Source organism: Schistocerca serialis, chromosome 9 (genome assembly GCF_023864345.2).
Source record: "Schistocerca serialis cubense isolate TAMUIC-IGC-003099 chromosome 9, iqSchSeri2.2, whole genome shotgun sequence".
NCBI classification, from domain to species: Eukaryota; Metazoa; Arthropoda; class Insecta; order Orthoptera; family Acrididae; genus Schistocerca; species Schistocerca serialis.
The window spans coordinates 194,820,536-194,842,286 of record NC_064646.1 but is presented as its reverse complement, the minus strand read 5'-3'; positions in this window follow the sequence as shown (position 1 = coordinate 194,842,286).

Sequence of the window (21,751 nt, the reverse complement as noted above, 5' to 3'; positions counted from 1 at the left end):
TTGCGCTACTTGCAGAAGGATGTTTTGCACTCTTTCGTCCCAAGTTCTGTGTTTCACACGTTTTACGGATTCTACTAGTGAATCAAAATAGTGACAATGATCAAATAATTTCTGTCTCATTTGGAGACCTATTGTCAATTTGTATCGCACTGTTTGTACTGGAACTTTTATATGCCAATGTCCTTATTGACTGCACTTGGTAATTTCGTTTTTTCCTAATACCATGTTCATGGATACTGGAATCTTCATTTATACGTACCACGGACAGAACAACATGACTAGCATATGGACAAAGGTGGAAATTCGAATTTTAATAGACGTAAGGTAGGAGTTTTATGTTCGTCCACTTCGTAAACAATATGATATGCGAGCCAGTTATAGCCGACAATTGCCACAGGAGAGCGCTGCGATGGCATCTGCCTCATTGAGCCACATTTATATGTCAAGCAGGATACGGTGGCGGATGTGCAGTGACCAGTTTCCTTGCAAAGAGCTGGGCAAGGTCATTCGTTAGTTCAGAAGAGGAGGCCGACAAACGTTTGCCACCGTTTGGGCGATTACGGAATTGGTGAGCACGCTCTGCAAACATTCTCAAATGATTTTTACCAGAAACTATTCGGTTAGAAAAATTCAGTTTCCCTTTACTTGTAGCTTTATAAGCCAGGTTCATTATGATGTGCTCATCATTTTGTTAATGGTCATAGTTATTGGGGTATTTACATGGAAGCAAGACACCACGTGAAATTCGAAAAAGTTTGCAATGAAAAATTAGGGGTCGTTATGATTTTGTGTCTGGTGCATATTAGATAATATGTTGCTATGTATGAAATTTAGCTAACATATTGACTTTTTCTTTAGACTTGATTGGAGATCTCAGTCTCCAATCTCTAGAAAACTGATCTGACGTAACGCACTCATTTGCAATTGATAAAGCCAGAGTGAACTATCCACAACATTCCACATGTTTCATAAACTGTTTAAGATATTGAAATCAGTTTTTGGGAAATGATAGTACAAAGAGAGGAGAATATGTTGTCATATGGTTATTATGCAGAGCCTCATTATCTACAGTATTATTCCACTAACTACAGATTTTTCTGATGAAAGAATGTAATTTTTAATAACGATTGATACCCGGTGAACTGAGAAATTATATGGGTTTTGGAACAACATAAGTGAAGTCATTACACGTTTGTCCTGTACCGAAGATGCGCTTTTTCAAAATACGCTGATCTGACTTTTTCTCATTTAATAAACTTAAAAAAAACCGCTGTTTCAGAATTCTCTTGCAACTGCGTCTGCACAAAATGTTATTGATGTGAGACTGTGTAAACTCCGCTGAGCTCTGGCAAAATAAGAAAATTTTAACATGGAAACAAGATAAATGTGAAACTTCCTTGCAGATTAAAACTGTGTGCTGGATCGAGACTCGAGCTCGGGACCTTTGCCTTTCGCGGGCAAGCGCTCTACCAACTGAGCTACCCAAGCACGACTGCCAGGAAGTTTCATATCAGCGCACACTCCACTGCGGAGTGGAAATCTCATTCTGGAAACATCCCGAAGGCTGCGGCTAAGCCATGTCTCCGGAATATCCTTTCTTTCAGGAGTGCTAGTTCTGCAGGGTTCGCAGGAGAACTTCTGTAAAGTTTGGAAGGTAGGAGACGAGATACTGGCAGAACTAAAGCTGTCAGGACGGGGCGTAAGTCGTGCTTGGGTAGCACAGTTGGTAGAGCACTTGCCCGCAAAAGGCAAAGGTCCCGAGTTCGAGTCTCGGTCCGGCACACAGTTTTAATCTGTCAGGAAGTTTCGTATCAGCGCACACTCCGCTGCTGAGTGGAAATCTCATTCTGAAGATAAATGTGAAGGTTTTCCTCAAAATTCTCCATTCGTGACTCTGCTCTGGAAGTTACAAAAGGTTAGCAAACCAGATGAAAATAAATCGCTACATTTCGCCAGGAATACTAACCAAAGAAGAGGTGACAGATCTTTTTGAATGGTCACCACGTAAGTGTGGGAGTGGAGGGGCCCCGCTTAATATTTACCAAACATGTGAGTGTGGGCTCCAGTTTACAATGACACTCCCCCTCCAGCACTCTGAGCGACCCCCACCGCTACCGCTCTCACCACGCTTCCCCAGCCGACTGCGCATCTAGCAGCCACGGCATTTTGCGCGCATTTAATCATAAGTTGAAGTCGCATCGTTTCCGAGCGTTCAGTTGCACGTTGACCTCGGCAAGCTCAACGTTGACGTCGGAAAGCACGATCCATGTACCGACGCTATAACTAGCCAGAAGAAGCACGATCCGTGTACCGACGGTATAAGTAGCCAGAAGAATGTCCAGTTATTTAAAAGTAATCCCACTGCCCATGAGGCAGTCCATGAGATAGCAACATGACAAATGACGCGCTCACTCAGCAATGACAACCACTGACATTATAACTTTTGCTAAAGCCTGACATATTTAAATCGCGACCCTATAATTTATCAAGTCTTAGCTGTCACAAGAAATATTTCGTATTCCGGTCATAACGATTTATCGACTATCGAAATTCACTTTGGTATCGACCTTGAGTCAGAGTAAATAACGTAACATAGTTGCGGTAAAAATGAAAACCTATTCACTGTAGTAATGCGCATTCCACATAGACAGCTGGCCCAGTACATTCCTGTCATGCCAGGGGCCGTAAAGGCCTGCTGCCTTTGGCAACAGCCCGGTCTGCTGTCAGCGTTACTTTCTTTCTTTACGGCCTCCCTCCTCTGTCTCACTCGTGGTCGTTGTGGATGAAAATGACTCACCCCAAAAGCAAGCTTGTTTGATTCGTACCATTACTCCATGCTTACATTAGCTTTGAACATAATGTTTTGGCCAATCATGCTGAAAAGCTACTCTCAGTATCATCAAAGATGCCACATTCAACACGTTTTGTTTTTTTGGTCATCAGTCTACTGACTGGTTTGATGCGGCCCACCACGAATTCCTTTCCTGTGCTAACCTCTTCATCTCAGAGTAGCACTTGCAACCTACGTCCTCAATTATTTGCTTGACGTACTCCAATCTCTGTCTTCCTATACAGTTTTTGCCCTCTACCGCTCCCTCTAGTACCGTGGAAGTCATTCCCTCATGTCTTAGCAGATGTCCTATCATCCTGTCCCTTCTCCTTATCAGTGTTTTCCACATATTCCTTTCCTCTCCGATTCTGCGTAGAGCCTCCTCATTCCTTACCTTATCAGTCCACCTAATTTTCAACATTCGTCTATAGCACCACATCTCAAATGCTTCGATTCTCTTCTGTTCCGGTTTTCCCACAGTCCATGTTTCACTACCATACAATGCTGTACTCCAGACGTACATCATCAGAAATTTCTTCCTCAAATTAAGGCCAGTATTTGATATTAGTAGACTTCTCTTGGCCAGAAATGCCTTTTTTGCCATAGCGAGTCTGCTTTTGATGTCCTCCTTGCTCCGTCCATCATTGATTATTTTACTGCCTAGATAGCAGAATTCCTTAACTTCATTGACTTCGTGACCATCAATCCTGATGTTAAGTTTCTCGCTGTTCTCATTTCTACTACTTCTCATTACCTTCGTCTTTCTCCGATTTACTCTCAAACCATACTGTGTACTCATTAGACTGTTCATTCCGTTCAGCAGATCATTTAATTCTTCTTCACACGTTATAAATAAAATATAAATAAAGTTTTCCTACTAATTTCACTACTGAGATACTAATGGGAAAAATAGTAACTAGCGAACGTTGTTTCAGCAACAAGCTACAATAGTGAAAGATTCAAACAAGAGGTAACACAGGCAATTAATTCTATTGTTTGTAACTACGTCGGTCACATTTCTAAGTAATCTAGATGTTCACTTACTTGCGATGTCTTCAGAGTACTGATTTCTCAGAGATGATTGCAGCTACAGCTTCCTGTCTGCCGTGATATCCTTCCGCTAAATTTTCCACAAGAACGTTAGCTGTTGGGGGAGAGGCAGTAGTTTACATTGCCTTAGGGAGATAATAACTAATAGGTCGACATCTTTCATGAATGATATGTTCTCAGGTAATGTGGTAGCTCATAAAAATTAAATTCTGAACCTTTGCTGTAGATTTAAGATCAGTCATTTAAATGTCCTTCGAGCTCGTTTTTAGGGGTTCGTACCTCAGTCGGTGAAAACGGAACACATAGGGATCGCTTTGTTGTCCATCAGTTTGTCGGTGTGTTCGTCTCTCTGTCCTTCTCTCAAGAATCCTTTTTCTCAGAAATGAGCAGAGGCATCAAGTTGAAGGTTATGCCATGTAGTAAAATCTGTAGTCCCCTGGTTGCGTAAAAAATTTAATATTCTAATCAATGCAGTCAGAAGATAAGGCCATTTACGTGGGTTGGAACATCAATAATGGCAACTCTTTCTTTACAGCTCGTACAAAATAGACACGTGTTTCAAAGTTTTACTGACCATCAGAGTAGTCACCAGCATTGTGTATAACCCGTTGCCAGCGATGTGTAAGTCGTAGGATACCCTTAACAGTGCCAGTTGTGTTGAAAGTTCGAGTGGCGCGTCTATTGCCCGAAGAATTTGTAGAAGTTCTGAAGCGAATGCCGTGAAGTGTTTCCTTCAGTTTAGAAATCGACTTGAACTTACTGAAATATGGATTCTCAGGACGGAGCGGATCAGGTTGTGGAAAGGGGCCAAAATCAGTTACTGTTAGTTACACAAGAACACAGAACTTTAATCCTCGAAAACACAATGCACAGTTTTCTATTTAAAACAACAAGGATCAGTTCACTGCTGGGGGACCAACTAACTTCTCAATAATAAGGTTCAAGTAATTCCTTTTAAAATACAAGGATTTAGAGAAACGGCTAAAGGCCTTACTTAAGTAAAATTAAAATATACGTAAATACACTCCTGGAAATGGAAAAAAGAACACATTGACACTGGTGTGTCAGACCCACCATACTTGCTCCGGACACTGCGAGAGGACTGTACAAGCAATGATCACACGCTCGGCACAGCGGACACACCAGGAACCGCGGTTTTGGCCGCCGAATGGCGCTAGCTGCGCAGCATTTGTGCACCGCCGCCGTCAGTGTCAGCCAGTTTGCCGTGGCATACGGAGCTCCATCGCAGTCTTTAACACTGGTAGCATGCCGCGACAGCGTGGACGTGAACCGTATGTGCAGTTGACGGACTTTGAGCGAGGGCGAATAGCGGGCATGCGGGAGGCCGGGTGGACGTACCGCCGAATTGCTCAACACGTGGGGCGTGAGGTCTCCACAGTACATCGATGTTGTCGCCAGTGGTCGTCGGAAGGTGCACGTGCCCGTCGACCTGGGACCGGACCGCAGCGACGCACGGATGCACGCCAAGACCGTAGGATCCTACGCAGTGCCGTAGGGGACCGCACCGCCACTTCCCAGCAAATTAGGGACACTGTTGCTCCTGGGGTATCGGCGAGGACCATTCGCAACCGTCTCCATGAAGCTGGGCTACGGTCCCGCACACCGTTAGGCCGTCTTCCGCTCACGCCCCAACATCGTGCAGCCCGCCTCCAATGGTGCCGCGACAGGCGTGAATGGAGGGACGAATGGAGACGTGTCGTCTTCAGCGATGAGAGTCGCTTCTGCCTTGGTGCCAATGATGGTCGTATGCGTATTTGGCGCCGTGCAGGTGAGCGCCACAATCAGGACTGCATACGACCGAGGCACACAGGGCCAACACCCGGCATCATGGTGTGGGGAGCGATCTCCTACACTGGCCGTACACCACTGGTGATCGTCGAGGGGACACTGAATAGTGCGCGGTACATCCAAACCGTCATCGAACCCATCGTTCTACCATTCCTAGACCGGCAAGGGAACTTGCTGTTCCAACAGGACAATGCACGTCCGCATGTATCCCGTGCCACCCAACGTGCTCTAGAAGGTGTAAGTCAACTACCCTGGCCAGCAAGATCTCCGGATCTGTCCCCCATTGAGCATGTTTGGGACTGGATGAAGCGTCGTCTCACGCGGTCTGCACGTCCAGCACGAACGCTGGTCCAACTGAGGCGCCAGGTGGAAATGACATGGCAAGCCGTTCCACAGGACTACATCCAGCATCTCTACGATCGTTTCCATGGGAGAATAGCAGCCTGCATTGCTGCGAAAGGTGGATATACACTGTACTAGTGCCGACATTGTGCATGCTCTGTTGCCTGTGTCTATGTGCCTGTGGTTCTGTCAGTGTGATCATGTGATATATCTGACCCCAGGAATGTGTCAATAAAGTTTCCCCTTCCTGGGACAATGAAATCATGGTGTTCTTATTTCAATTTCCAGGAGTGTAATTCCTTTTAAGGCGCAAGAATTTAGACAAACTGCTGAAGGCCTTACTTTAAGTAAAACTAAAATCTCTTCTCGGCTAAAGACCCCAATAATATTTGAGATCAGCATAGGAAATTCTTTTAAAGGGCAAGCATTTACCGATTACGGCTAAAAGGCATATTAAGAAAAATTTAAATTATTTCCTCGGCTGAAACTCCAATAATATTTCAACATAATAAAAGGCAATCTTTAAAGATAAGCATTTACACAGTACAACAGAAAACCATCTTAAGAAAACTTGAAATATTTTGAGGTCTGATGGCCCAAACAATTATTCAATATAATTAAGCAGAAACCCTAAGATAAGCATTTACACAGTACATACAGCTGAGGGCCATTTTAACAATACAAGAAAATTAAAGATAAACCTTACAGACAGGAATTTACACATTACGGCTGAAACCCACAAATTTTAAAACAAACGTGGCTGAAGGCCTAAATACAGAGAAAACAAGAATTTTAAATAAATGTTAAAATAATTCACATAAGGTTTGGCTGAAGGCCACATACTAAACATAGAACAGACAAAATTAATACATGGCTAAAAGGCCTGGCACAGTACTTGCGGCAAAAGAAAATCACAATCACAAACAACAGAACAGTGTTGCTCAGAAGTGTTCCAAGGTTGAGCCTGGGGAGGAAACTGTAACAACAGTTTAGGTGAGACAGGCAGCCAAGTGTAACATTAAATAATCGGGTGGCAACACGACCTAGGGACGGCTGAAGAACCAACCAACAACCTAATCAATTCCCTTCCACCCAACCAATGGCACGACAACCAAAAATATCAGCGAGGACGAGATTCGTAGCAGGACTACGTCTCAATAATTGACGTCTAAACACAGTCAAGGCACAATAACCACTCAACGATAAAGGGAGAACAACATCAAGCAGTCGAACTACACGCCATGCCAGACAGCATCAACATGACAAGGAGAACACACTGCCAGAAAACTACGCTAACGGTCAGGGGAGGCAACCGGAACGTCAATGGCCACAAGGCAGGAGATACCGCTGATGCACTTTACTAATAAATTATAATCATTTCAAAAGTTAAACATCATACCGGAATACGGCTGCAATATGTTGCCAACTCCAGCACACAATCACGTTGCAGTTTTTGGGAAAAGCTCGTGAAGCAACAAGCAGCAATCAACGAAGACATGTCACAGCAGTTGAGGTTTCATCACAGTGATTCCTCATCTCCAGTATGCAGATTTGGTGGGCGACAAACTTCGCAGCTCTTGCAGCTAGTGCGTGCACGCCGCCAGTGGCCCCAGCCTGACCTCACGCCGTGGGGAATTCCTCGCTGCTGCGTCGCAACCGACGAACGTATTACTCCAGTATGCAAACAGCATTCATCTGCTCAGCAGAAATCACAAAAGCTACACACAGTTCCGCGTAAACACTTGCACCGAGAATTTGGACAATCCTAAAACCAATCACCGTGGAACAACAAGGAGAAATGACAAATTACACACAGAGAGAGTTTCCGTAAGCGGTCGGCGAGCAAATACGCGTTGTACTACGAGACGACCGACCGAACGACCAACCAAGGTCGTCTCCACTCAAGTTATGAGTGTCGGCAACGGTCAGGCGAGTCTTGGCTGTCCGGAGCTTACTGCAGCTCCAACCCGACTCAACTCGATGTCCATTCGGAACTCGGAGAGGGTACACTTGTCCCTTGAGCACCCAACAACGTTGCACAAGGAAGGAACCGACCCATGTCCGGCAAGATGACCAACTGACGAGGCCCAGAAGGGTCAAAAGACCTAATGCACATTGCCCGATGAGATGCCCGACCGAACGACCAACCAATGCTCATTCCTGCTCCAGTCTCCTTCCGTCGGACAGTACATGTGTCGTCAGCGGTTTGCGAGTACTGGCTGTTCACTCCTGACTGGTGCTCCGTCCCAACTGAATTCCAGACACACGACGACCCGGAAATACCAGCAGTCGTTCAGAGATGGCACGCACTGCTGCTGCCACTCACGGGCAAGCAAACCAGCAACCTAGTCATGCCAGTAATCGAATTAAAAGTAAAACGAGGCGACAGAACCACAAAAACGAGCAATAAACAGCATGACCGTGAACCGCGCATGGCTCACTTACGAAGGCTTAAATCAGGGAGTGCAGTAGGTGGTTTAGCACTTGACAGCCCCATCAGTCAAACAAATCAGTAACAGCTTGCACTGCACGTGCTTGAGCATTGTCCTGCAAAATGATGGTCAGGTCCTGCAGAAAGTGTCATCACTTCTGTCTCTAAGTTCGTCGTAGGTTGCGTTCCAAAAATGAACAGCATAGAGACAGAAGTAATGACACTTTCTGCAGGACCTGAACATCATTTTGCAAGCCAATGCTCAAGCGCGTTTGATGCAAGCTGTTACTGATTTGTTTGACTGATGGGGCTGCTAAGTGCTATACCACCTACTGCACTCCCCTGACTTAAGCCCTATTGAGTTCAACTCCATTCCTAAACTGAAGGAAACCCTTCACGGCATTCGCTTCAGAACTGCTACAAATTCGTCGGGCAATAGACGGCGACCCTCGAATTGTCAACACAACTGGCACTGCTAAGAGTACCCTACGACTTCCACATCGCTGGCAACGGGTTACACACAATGCTGGTGACTACTTTTCAGGTAAGTAAAACTTTGAAACACGCGTCTATTTTGTTCGAGCTGTAAATAAATAGTTGCCACTATTGAAGTTCTAACTCTCGTATGTCACATGTTTTGATGTTCCCAAACTCACTCATCAAAATCTATAGTGTACTTCGCTTTGGCCTAGAATCATGAAATTCGGCAAGAAGCAAGATTTCAAGTTACAAGTGAAGGAGAAAATCTGAATATTGTTAATTTTTTCAAATGGCTCTGAGCACTATGGGACTTAACTGCTGAGGTCATCAGTCCCCCTAGAACTTAGAACTACTTAAACCTAACTAACCTAAGGACATCACACATATCCATGCCCGAGGCAGGATTCGAACCTGCGACCATAGGGGTCGCACGGTTCTAGACTGTAGCGCCTAGAACCGCTCGGCCACTCCGGCCGGCCTGGAACGGAAATCTGTACACGTAATGTAAATGTTGTGGCGCTATTCTCTCTCGGCTCGATGGTGATGGGTGTCCCAGTCGAGATGAGGTGGAACGGCGTACGTCTAACACGACAACGCCAATCTGTAACTATTGAAAAAAAAAAAACTCCTCGCGTGGTTTGGTTACTTTCAGCTACTGTATCTCGTAAATGATATCACTGTCTCGATGGTGCAGCACGCCGCAGTGTGTGCGCCACCCTTGCTTGTAATTAAAGCAATTGTGTCCGTTGTCTGTCGATCTTCTTCACTTATAAATGTAGCGACTGCACCACTCGATAACGCGATGCCTTCATCGACCTGAAATGCGTGTTCGCGACAGACCCCTCATTTTACGCGAACTTGCTGACTATAGTTCTTATGCCCGGTTTGAGAATGGTTATTCAAACGTTAGAAAATAGTATCTTGAATCATCATTCCATTACCCAAGCCGAGGCCACATTATGAGTTTTGCGAGGATATTCAGTTGTTAATTATTATTCCATCATCAAGGCGTTGCTACGTCACGTATTCAACAACTGCACGAAGTAACTCCAGAGATAACATACTCTTGAACAATGTTCAGAATGCGTCGTAATTTTGGTGTAAAGCTATTGCTGTTCACATTTAAATTATCACTAATTCACTTGGCACTTTCAGGTTATCAGAACAATCAGTTAATGTCACGAATACACTTTAAATGTCCATGAAATGATGTAGGCGACACGTAGAATTAAAGTTGAATTAAGGTTTATTGTTCCTCGTAATTATTGTCTGTCCCTACACTGAGCACACACACCGAAATGTCATTTAGGGGATTATGTCCGTTAACATCAGTAATCCTGACTTTGACGATAACGTCTTACTTCTGTGTTTAGTTGTGGCCTACTCAAGTCTAATAATCGAGTTTATGTAGGCGATCAGTCTCTTTCTGTGTCAGTTGATATTCGTGACTATTACGTACCACGAAGGCTAAGTCCCATCACAAATCAGTAATCACACGATTCTCTTTTCTGTCACATACATCAAAATCCCGTTATTTGTCTAACGGTAAAGATGATTATACTTTAGTCCGACTTCTGACTATTATTTCCAGCCTATATCGTAAAACATTAAACTTCAAGTCAGTTTTAAAACAATCTGGCAGCATTTAACGCGCGTACTACTGTTGCAGAATATAAGAGAGAAGTCAACTTATCATCTCCATTACAGAGTTACAATGCAGTCGCAACGAACTTACAGCTCGATGCGGCTACAACTCTCTTATAGGATAAACGTTATCTTTGGTCGATTTATGGTCTGGACTTTAACCTTCGTAAATAATAATTTTTGAATTCTTTCTTTAAAGTTTCTGTTTTGTATCACATGGTATTCCTTTATTCAGTCCTTTCTTTATGATAATCATTAGTATTTATATAACATCCGTGTAAATCAATCTGACAAGAGTGTAAGTTATGTTGTCAGAACTGCCGTCACTGTCAGGATGACTAATTATGCTATTTCTTTTGCAACAAAAGGGTGGTCATTATGGGTTCTATATCTGAGGCGTTACAATGTAAACACACAAAAATTATTAGAACTTCAGAAAATGGCTCTGAGCACTATGGGACTTAACATCTATGGTCATCAGTCCCCTAGAACTTAGAACTACTTAAACCTAACTGACCTAAGGACATCACACAACACCCAGCCATCACGAGGCAGAGAAAATCCCTGACCCCGCCGGGAATCGAACCCGGGAACCCGGGCGTGGGAAGCGAGAACGCTACCGCACGACCACGAGATGCGGGCGAACTTCAGAAAAGCTAGATGATTTATTCAAGAAAAGGACTCCATAAATAGAGCGAGATAATTACACATTAGACTTCGCATTGATTGATGGAGTCGCTGGATGTCCTCCTGAGGTATATCGTGCAAAATTCTGTTCAACTGGCGCGTGAGATAGTGAAAATCCTTAGCTGGTCGTGAGGCTCTCGCGATGACAACCCACACGTTCCCAACTGGGCAGAGATTGGCGACCTTGCTGACTAAGGTGGGATTTGGCAAGCAAGAAGACAAGTATTATAAAATCTTGCCATGTGCGGGCGAACATCATCTTGATGAAATATAAGCGCAGTACGGCCTGCTGTGAACGAAAATAGACCGGGCCTTGAATATCGGCGACGTACCGCTGTGTTGTGAAGGTGACGCGTATGACAACCAGGGGGTCCTGCTATGAAATGCATTGGCACGCTGGACCATCACTAACGGTTGTCGGCCAGCATGGCAAGCGACAGTGAGGTTGGTATTCACCACCGTCCGGAGCGTCTTCGACATGGAATGTCTTTGATTGGAGTAGGACTGTAGTCAGTGAAGAGCCTCGCTTCGAATTGAGCCCTGATTACCAGCGAAGACGTTCCTGCAGACGCCCCAGACAGTGGTGGAATACCACCCTGCCTGTAACCTGCTATGGGGGTCGACAACCAGGACTGATGGTCTGGGGTGTTATTTCTTTTCATAACGGTACCTATTTGGTTGTCATCCGCGGTACCGCTACAGCGCTACGTCTACGACATTCTACGTCCCCTTCTATTACCCTTTATTGGTAGCAATTGTGAGCTTACACATCAACAAAATAACGCCCGCCCGCAGACGGCGAGGATCTCTACTGCTTGACTTCATGCTTCCCAAACCCTACCTTGGCCGGCGAGGTTGCAGGATTCTCCCCAAGTGAGAACGTTTGCAGCATTACGGGCAGGGCCCTCCAATCAGCTCGGGATTCCGACGATCTAATGCGCCACCTGGACAGAATATGCCACGATATCCCTCAGGAGGACAACAACTCTATGAATGTCAGGCCGAATAAGAGCAAGAAGTGGACCAAGGTGTTATTGACCTCCTGAATTTGTGAAACTCGTTCCCTTGAATAAATTATCCAATTCTTCTTCTCTGTACACATACATAACATCTACCGATTTTTGTTCCATTCGGATAATTCGTTTGTTGTACGCTTCTTTGTCCTTAGATTTGATATAATACAAGAAAGTTCTCTGTTTGACGTTGCCTATCAAGTTTTCCACAGATGATGGGCTTCTTGTCTCTTCTGAGTGATTTCTGTTTTTTAGTGATTCTCTCCCCGTCATTTCTTTGTGTGCTGTGTGATAGACTTGATGGCAACCGTCCATCTTTGTAATCTTCAACAGTATTCCACAATATCTGATCACTTTTGAAACAAGTACAACCGTTACAGCGCCTCTCCCCCCCCCCCCCCCACCCCACCCCCACTCACATACACACTCCTTCACATTATTACGCAAGGAATAACAAGAGGAAATGTGGTTAGGACCAGCAACCAGCTTCTTTCAAACAAAATAATTTACAGCACAACAGTATACCTTTTTCATATGTGTGTGAAATCTTATGGGACTCAACTGCTAAGGTCACCAGTCCCTAAGCTTACACACTACTTAACCTAAATTATCCTAAGGACAAACACACACACACACACACACACCCATGTCCGAGGGAGGACTCGAACCGCCGCCGGGACCAGCCGCACAGTCCATGACTGCAGCCTCCGCGCGGTTCACCTTTTCATATTTTTGACTCTACTTTTCTCCTTCTGTATAGATTCCTCAACTTCAAACTGATGTATTTAGCCCTCGCATGTACTGGGCATCTATTGGTTTTCAAAATAAGTGTAACACAACATCAACATTATAATGGAGCAAAATAAATTACAACATTCATATGTATCCTATTAGACGTCTTTGTGTCTGATCGAACGCTTTCAAAGGAATGTAGCACATTTCTCTGATCAAAGAAATTACAAAAACAAAATCTGTGCTCCTTTTAATATTACTCCTATTAATAAGGAGAAAAATTACAAAGAAATAGTCCTCTTGTATAATAAAGAAAAAAAATATTATACTCCATAAAATATATGCTTTGAGGTAAAATTTGCTGTCACGGCATGTCTGTTCACGGCCCCCTTTCGTATCGGTGAGTTATCCTACTGTTTTGACTTCAGACTGCTGTCGCGTCACGAGACAAAGCGATCCGTGGGCTTCATCAAGTACGTGAATCGGCGCGCAGGTTGCCCATGTCAGATTTACAACTTGTTGTATGAGGTATTCTTCCCGCATACCCCATTTCGTATCTCTTTGTCATTGTCATCAAATAAGTTCCAGTATTCTTCTTCCGAGTCAGCCGTGCTTGTGTCCTCTCACCTTTCTGGAAATGCAATATTGGCGTTCCCTTTGTTACCAACTTCTTCCTGTCTGCCACTGATCTGACCTTCTTTGTCATCTGCTATTCAGTGCATTATTATGAATCTGCCAAATTATGGATATGCCACCTATTCTTGACATTAAAATCCTGTGATCGAATCTAATTGCAAGCGGTTCCTAAGAGCAGATTTTTTCATATATGTACTTCATCCATAATGCAAATACTTTGGATATTTACATCGCGGGCGTGCCAAGCGGTATCTGACAAAACTGGTCTAGGTCACACAACAGCTTTACGGTTGTTGGAGATCGTTTGGTTACGGCATGGATCAAATTCAATAACAAAACATATGCGTGGTCAAAATGAAAAGTTATTGACAACAGATATGTTCATTCTCCGTAGACAGCTCGAAGTACATCCTCCCAGTGCGCCGGAGTTCGTTAATGCCTCGGTAACAGGTTGGGCTGTTGCCATCATTACTTTCATTATCTCCAGCTTTCCGCCACCACCTCAGTCTTGATCATTGTGCATGAAACTGACTCGCCACAAATCAAAATTTGTTACTTTCATACCATTACTCCACATCAATCTTTCTCTGAACACAATGCTTTGGTCGACAACTCTGCAAGACGACCCTCAACTTCATCGAAGAAGTGAAGTCCAGTACATAAGTGAATGAGATAAAAATAAATGTTTATTAGTAATTGTGATACCGACGTATGAGAGAAAAACAGTAATAGCGTATGTGTATTCCAGAAACAGTAACACTGTTATTTAACCAAATTTGATTGAGGCAGTTGTAAGTATATTAGCCACGGTTTTACGTAATCGGAAAGTTCACTTACTTGCGGTGTCTCCAGAGTACTGATTTCGGCGAGATGATGCCGGATAGTTCCCCATCTACTATGATATTGTTCACCGCTAAATCGGTCAGATGAAAGATAGCTGTGGGGCAGAATCGGTAATTTACTATGACGTAGGACGTAATAGCTTACTGGTTTATGAATGACGTGATCTCACCAAATATTGTAGTTTATACAAACGCAATTTTGAACCATCGTTGCAATGTTAACATCAGTCGATACATTTAAGTCGTTCTCGATATATTTGGACTTTCTTACCTGTCTCAGACTGTATTTCCCTTCAAGTGAGAATAGCTTCTGCAGTTGTCTTCGGGCGCTTATGTTCACCTTTATTCATCAGTCCTATGGCGTTTTTATGAACAATGGTTTCGACAAACTGCTTTTTTGCGCTGACATCCGATCACCAGAACAATGGCGGCGTCCACGAACAAAACAAGGTTTAGCTAAATAGCAGTTAGTTTTGTTTCCACGTCTGAGGTCCTTGGACGGATCGTTAGACAATACTAATCTACAATAGGTTTTTCTTAATTTTGTTCCGAACGATAACTAATCTATACATATTAAACACCGAATGACGTGGCGCAGTCGTAATCACACTGGACTGGCATTCGGGAGAACGACGGTTCAAATCCGCGTCCGGCCATCCTGATTTAGGTTTTCCATGATTTCCCTAAATCGCTTCAGGCAAATGCCGGGATGGTTCCATTGAAAGGGGACGGCCGACTTCCTTCCCCGTCCTTCCCTAATCTGATGCCACCGATGACCTTGCTGTTTGGTCCCCTCCCCCGAATCAACAAACTAGCCAACCAATATATTATAAAAACTTATGTATGTGTCTTCCACATCTCCTCCTAAACCACAGGACAGATTGCAACCAAACTTCTTACACATATCACTTACTGTCTGTAACTGCTGCGGGGCTAAGAACACGTATTTATGAAAGAGGTGGGAATAGCGATGAAAAAGTAAATAGTTCATGACGCGTGAATTTGCCGGATTTAATCATACAGTATTTGAGAATCATAGCATGTAGTGACTTACAACAAACTTTACAAATAATTTTAAACCTTAACAAATCTATATCTTGCTGAGAGCCCCCACAAAATGGCGAATGGAAACAAATCTGTCTCTTACTACATTTTCGCTGTTCATGCAGTGAAATTGCCGCATCATATACGACGCTTTAATTTAGCATCTCTTTACTCCTAACTGTATTCACGACGCGTTTTGTAGACATATTCACATGTACTACCACGCACCTTCAAAATTATATCATTGTACGATACATAGTTCAAGAAGATAACAAGTCGTAGTACTAAGATGCGTGGAAAACTGATGTACTGTGCAAGACGTTTAAATTTTGTTACTGCTTTGCTAATAGCTCTATTCGCAGAACATTTTTCAGGCGGTATTCACATATGCCGCTAAACGTACCTGCAAAATTATTCACTCTGTTGCACATAGATAAAAAGTTACGTCAATAACACTGAGATGGGTGAGAAACTCCGCAAAGTGCATAACGTTTAAATGTATTACTTCTCTGCTATTTACTTTATTCTCAGTGCGTTTCGCATGCAGTATCCACATATGCAGATGAATGTACCTACAAATTATGTCATTGCATTACACGTAGTTCAGGAATATGGCGTCATAAACACTGAGATGCATGAAAAACTGCCACACCATGCATGACGTTTTAATTTGTAACGTCTTTACCACCAAGTATATTAGCAACACATTTCGCAGGCAGTATAGAAATGTATTACTGAATGTACCTGCCAAATTATATCATTGCACAACCCATTGTTCAGGAGATATGACATCATTGACGTTGAGTTGCATGACATTAAAACTGCAATACGAAATTCGCCACAGATACAGGCGAAACACGTGTCCTAATATGTGTGACATATCTTAAGTATATGTGAAAGATATGTGATAGGTGTTTACTTTGGCGAAGCCGGAGCTCAAATAGCTCCTCCTAAGCCCCTTGATCGATTTCCGCCGGATGGGGTATAAACATTACTCCCATCAACCTTGTATTCTCGTGGGGGTGATAATGTGGAGAGAGAAGAGATAGGAAGAGATAAAAATGGGTAAGGAGGACATGGACACAGATATGAGCGAAGAGGAGATGGGCACAGTGAGGGGCTAGGGAAATGGACATAGATAAGGGGAAGGAAGATATAGAATTAATACATACCCAGACAATGCCAGGAACTCACCTAATATAGCATAAAACGTGTGATCCGATGGTGCAACAGTCATATTATTCGATAGTGAAGTGTTTAGACAGTCGGACGCAATGAATTTAAGCACTGTGCTCGAGAAGTACATGCAAATTCACCCCAGTCAGCCCTAATAAGCAAACGGTACGCGTTGGTACGATAACATCATTCAACTTAATAAACATCAGACCTTGCAGAAACAGTAATTTGGAATACAGTAAGGTCGCCAGTATAATTGCGCAACGGCTGGAACACAAGGGTACTGCTTAACTTGCGCGTGGTAATTTCTGTGTGCCACAAATTCACACCAAAACATCCAAAAAAATTACCTTTACACTGTATGGTAGTTGAAACAAATTAAAATGAATCTGAAACACACAGAAAAGGTGCTTGTATCAATGAAATTAAGATCGCGATCGGACCGACAATTCGGTGTTCGACACTACAGTTCGTTTGTGAACAGTAATTTACAATTTTGTATTCATAGCAGTACCTGATCCCATATGGCTATTATATAAGCAACGTTTCTAAATATTACCTATCACGGCATCCACAGTACAGGTCAGCTATGTTGAATACGGTGGGATTACAATGTTGACTCTTTTTGGAGCGCAGAAAATAGACTATTGCCACTGCAACAGTGTATTTAATGCAGTTTATACACGCGTAACTAATCAGGGTGGGGAGTTGAATTTTGAGTTCAACTGCGACAACATACGGTCCTCCATTGCAGCAACTGGGTCTGAAGCTGGGCGTTTAAGACGGTCGAAGTCTGAAGAGACAACTGTAACTGTGTCGGAAAACAAAAAAATAAAAAGAAAACGTTTCACAATTTCACAATCACGCTCGCCTCATAAAGAGATATAAAAATAACGTAGTACCTTGCAATGTTACACATTACGTTCATTGTTTGCAGCAAGCTTAGAAGCAAGGAAGGGATGCAACATTCTGTATACATCGATATTATTAGAGGCAGGGGAAGTAGCTGAGTGGAACCAGATCTTAGTCTTCCTAAAGGAACAATTCCGGCATCCTATTGGTGTTGTTTAGAAGATCTGTGCGATTCTTGAATACAGGTCCACTGTATTAACTGCTGCCCAGTCTCTCTCCTTATTGCAAGGTAAAAATCCTAACTGACTGCATATCGCTGAATACCTGGTTTCCGTCATAGCATAAATAATCGTCAGTAACACCATAAATCTCTCACGGAACGACACAAAATTTGCAGACCTCCATATTTTCCGACCTGTTCTGAGGCTGTGTGTAAGTGCGTAGGCTTCTGTGGCCACAGACAGGTAAAAGTTTCGAAGAGCACAGTGGAACAAGAAACTCGCTGAGCCGGCCACCTCACGCTCTGGTGCTTTAAATCCCGCTCGTCATTTCACCAGGGAGCGACATTGCACACCCACACTACAGGGACCTGAACGTACCTACCTACTCTGCTGAGGAAAAGGCGGAACTAATGATCAAAATACTAGCCACGTCTTTCATGCCGAAGCTGCATTCTCCAGAGGTAGATTCACACGTGAAACGGACCAAATGTTTTATAGCCCTAGTAGCGGGCAAGAAATCAATCGTACCATCACACACATGAAATCATGTGGGATCTAAAGCACACTTCGGCCACGAAAAATTCTGTTCCAGATTATATTCAAAAACTTGCCCTCACCAAAGAGCTCACAAACACGCATCTAGAATGCCATCTTCCATCACCATTTGCCTATCTTTTAGACGGCGGCCAAGTCCCTGGTGGATGTTCTGGAATCCAGAAAAAGATCACTCTCCCATAGAATTACTCACTAATTTTATTGCTGATCTCTCTAAAATGTGTTACTAGCCACTGCTACAAAATAATTTCATGAGATCGGAGCAATTTGGATTCAGGAACACCACTTCTCCGCATTATGGAACGTATAACATGGTTACAGCAAAAACAGATCAACAGTGGCGTCGTTTCTAAACATCGAAATGGCTTTGGGCCGTCTCTGGTACAACGGCCTCATCCACAAAGTGATCGACACTGCCTCCTCGACGGGCTCATATGTCTAATACACTCGTATCTCACAAACAGAAGTTTCAACACTGATAATTAAGGAACATAGTCAACACAGCTTCTTATACCGGCCGGTGAACGTCAGCTTAGTATTTTGGGGCCCCTACTGTTTAACATGGATATTAACGATATCCCAGTTACACCCGAAAGGATGGCGGGCAACTATCTTTATAACACAGCTATTCTTGCTCAGGACACACATTAAGATAACATTAACTCTCGACTGTAGACGGCTCTTTGAACTTTCCAGCCTTGGCTGGAGAGGTGACGTGTTAGAGTAAACGTTGAAAAGTGCGAAAGAGTTATACTCACATGCAGACCGAAAAGTCTGCACAAATGGCAGCACTGCAGACAAATAACGCTACACACACGTCCAGTACAATTCCATGAGAAACTCAGCTACCTCGGTGTCCGGCTGGAGTGGAAACTGACTTGTGGAGCCACGTAAAAAACGTTGCCAACCGAGTACGTTCGAAGCTATAGCAGCTGTATCCAATGTTTAACAGGCAACGCCGATGTCCACATGAATCACCCTTCCAGAATGAATTTTCACTCTGTAGCAGAGTATGCGCTGATCTGAAACTTCCTGGTGGATTAAAACTGTATTCCGGACGGCGTTACAGTTTTAATCTTCAAGGAAGTTTTACACCACTCTTAACGCCTCTGATGACATACGTTGCTCCAGTCCGGGATATGTAGCTGCAACACATCTGCGTAGCCTGCTGATGATTCAGACCAAGGACTTACGAATCGTAAGCAACGCTCCTATATATGTGCAATGAATTTCACTTCGAGACCACCATGGAGGTATTCAAGAAATTCGCCACACGTCAGTAGAGGAACTCGAGTCAGTGGAATAACCCCTTCATCATAAACCTGGGAAATTAGGATCACAACCATAGATGGAACATAAAATATCTAAAATATTCTTTAGCAGAGAAAATTAAGGAAAATTTATCAACTGCGGATTGTATTTAACTGGAAAACACTCATAATGACGTCGGTGAAACCTGGTATCGCAACACGTGTGACTGGCTCTTCCAGCTACGATTAAAGTGGCCGAACAGCTGGCTGTCTCAGAGAGATTGACAACACAAGACTCACAGACAAATCCCATACGGCAATTTGCACTGAGTAGCTGGTTTTATAATTAGATCAAAAGAAACATAACTCATTACCCTAGCGTGTGGCGGGATCTATCCCGCTGCGGTTGGCCCAGGAGACATCGTCGCTGATCAGGAACAACAACAACTTTCCTACTAATAACAGTCCAACACCATATGCGAACTGTCGCCATTACCGAAACAAATCCGTCAACAGCCTTGCCACCCACCCAGACTGAGCTTTTTTTGTCCGTAGTCTGCAGAGATATTTTTTCCCCTCTTCTCTGAACTATTATCCTTCAACAGTTTCTGTATTCCGTATCGCAGATGGGGGAATATAAAACGAATGATCGTACCTGTTCGCATGAACAACTTCGCAGGCCTGCGCAGAAATACTAACCCACACGCAAAAATGACAGTGGAACTTCTATGGACGCGAGGATACAAGAGCGGTAGTGGAAGGATTCCACCACATATCGAAAGTTCTCATGTGATGTCCATGATCCTGTTAAATGTCGTCTCGACCACTCTACATGGCTTCAAATTTCTTCTCAGTTTTAAAACTGTTAACAGTACCGAAGTTCTCGGACATTGCAATGTGAGACAACACTTCCGGAAGAATGGAAGTATCAGAGGCTCTGTAAAAAAGATATTTTTTCACTCTTGGTAACAAGAAACTAGTTAAAACTGCAGACTTTAATTCTGATATCTGACAGCAGTGTGGATGGAATGAAAGTAAATGCTGTTGTTGCTCTTGCGGGCCAGCCGGTATGGCCGTTCGGTTCTGGGCGCTTCAGTCTAGAACCGCGTGACCGCTACGGTCGCAGGTTCGAATCCTGCCTCGGGCAAGGATGTGTGCGATGCCCTTAGGTTAGTTAGGTCTAAGTAGTTCTAAGTTCTAGTGGACTGATGACCACAGATGTTAAGTCCCATAGTGCTCAGAGCCATTTGAATTTGTTCTTGCGGCCTTCAGTGCGAAGGCTGGTTTGATGCTGCTCTCCGTGCTGCTCTGTCCCGTGCATGCCGCTTCATCACCGAACAGCCACTGCAACCTATATCCTCCTGAATCTGCTTACTCCAGTACTAAATTGGTGGTCCCTCGATGTGTTCTACCTGCCGATCCTTTCTTCTACTCATGCTGTGTCACAAATTTCTTGCTGTGTCTTGCGAACAAGGCGCAAATACTCGAGCTGGTGGCAGTGTCATAGAAACTCGCTACTTGGCGCGAGTTCCACCAGCGCCGCGGGCAGCGCTGAGGCTGAAGATATCGACTCGGCCAATTGACGACCGAGTACAGTACGCCAATGAACGGACGACAACGGACAAGAGCCTACTCGGAAGACAGAAGAGCATCTCTCGCCCATTTTGTTACAGATCGTCATCCAGGGCTGACTTAGACAGGGAATCTTGTTTAGTGAGCTCTAAGAAATGGACAATTGTAAATTGCGTTTGCTATGTACTGTGAAGTTTACCTAAGAATATTTACACTTAGCCTTTGAGGGCCTTTTTCGTGTAATATTACAAGCAGTGTTGCACCTTCATTACTCATTTAGTCACAAAGATAAGTAAACCTTTTAACTCATTTGTCTGACTTTGTTACTAATTTGTTGCAGTGTTGGAGAACTTTCGTTCTCCTATGCTGTTACCTGGCCCTGGGGCATAGCCGTGTGATAGTGGCAGGGAGAAATTGTCTTAGCGGTGAACTGTACCAGAATCCGTTTCATGAAATCACAAACTCGGCCTTGCGTAACAACAGTGGCAACTCGGCCTCCACATCAGTAGCGACGGGGCCTGTACAAAACTGGCGACGAGAGTTTACAAAATTTCTTATCTCCCCAGTTCTGTTCAGTACATCCTC